Here is a 941-nt window from a genome sequence, read left to right as displayed (position 1 = left end):
ACTGCACCTTGTTATTATGCCGCTGATATTTGTGTCTTTATTGTAAATTTATTGTCAATATGATTTTTAATTTTTTTTATGCTTAATATGATTTTAATTTATAATTGGGCTAAATACATAAATTTCTGTTTTTAGTTGAGTTTTTGATAATGAACGTTCAATTTTTGAATTACTGATGACGAACTAATGATTTGTGAATTACTATATAATATTTGATTATTGGTACTTATTATTTTATTTTTTCTTTTGCTTATTTCTTACTAATAATGTCTCAACAATCTACCGCATCTTTCTCATTTGTCCAAACAAATTCTCACTCTTGGACTTGGAATTACATTTGTGAATTCATTTTTCTTATTTGCCACATTTTGATTAGGAAATCAGGATGAAGGCAGAAAATAGATTCCCTAATAAGGGAGACACAAGATGACACGACACGAAAAACACGACACGAACCCGACCTTAAAAAAGCGGGTTAGGTTCGAATTTTCCGACACGAAAACGAAAATGGGTCGACACGAATACGACCTGAAAAAATGGGTTAGGTTCAGGTTGAAAATACTAAGTATTACAAATGGTCAAATGGTAGCTAGAAGGGCCGCCCCCAAGCATATTTGTCCGACGTCTCATCCGGCCTACTAACCAATTCAAGGAAGGCCGGATACATACTCATCGCATCAGCAGATGGCATGATGAAGCAAACAACAATGATCATCAACAATGCTACCTTTCGCTGCGTGGGATCCATAGCCTTGTTCACGGCAATTGATTGCAGTTTTGAAACCTCATCAATCACCTCTCCAAAGATTAAGGCAGAATGCACATCACTGTAATTAGCAATGAGGACCAGATTGCCATCGATCCTCAATCTTGTTAGGAATAACACGTCCTCCAAAGTTATTCCTAACGTATGCCCGTTGATTTGAAAGGTACATGTACTA

This window comes from Spinacia oleracea, chromosome 2, assembly GCF_020520425.1.
Source record: "Spinacia oleracea cultivar Varoflay chromosome 2, BTI_SOV_V1, whole genome shotgun sequence".
NCBI classification, from domain to species: domain Eukaryota; kingdom Viridiplantae; phylum Streptophyta; class Magnoliopsida; order Caryophyllales; family Amaranthaceae; genus Spinacia; species Spinacia oleracea.
Note: the sequence above shows the minus strand (reverse complement) of the source record.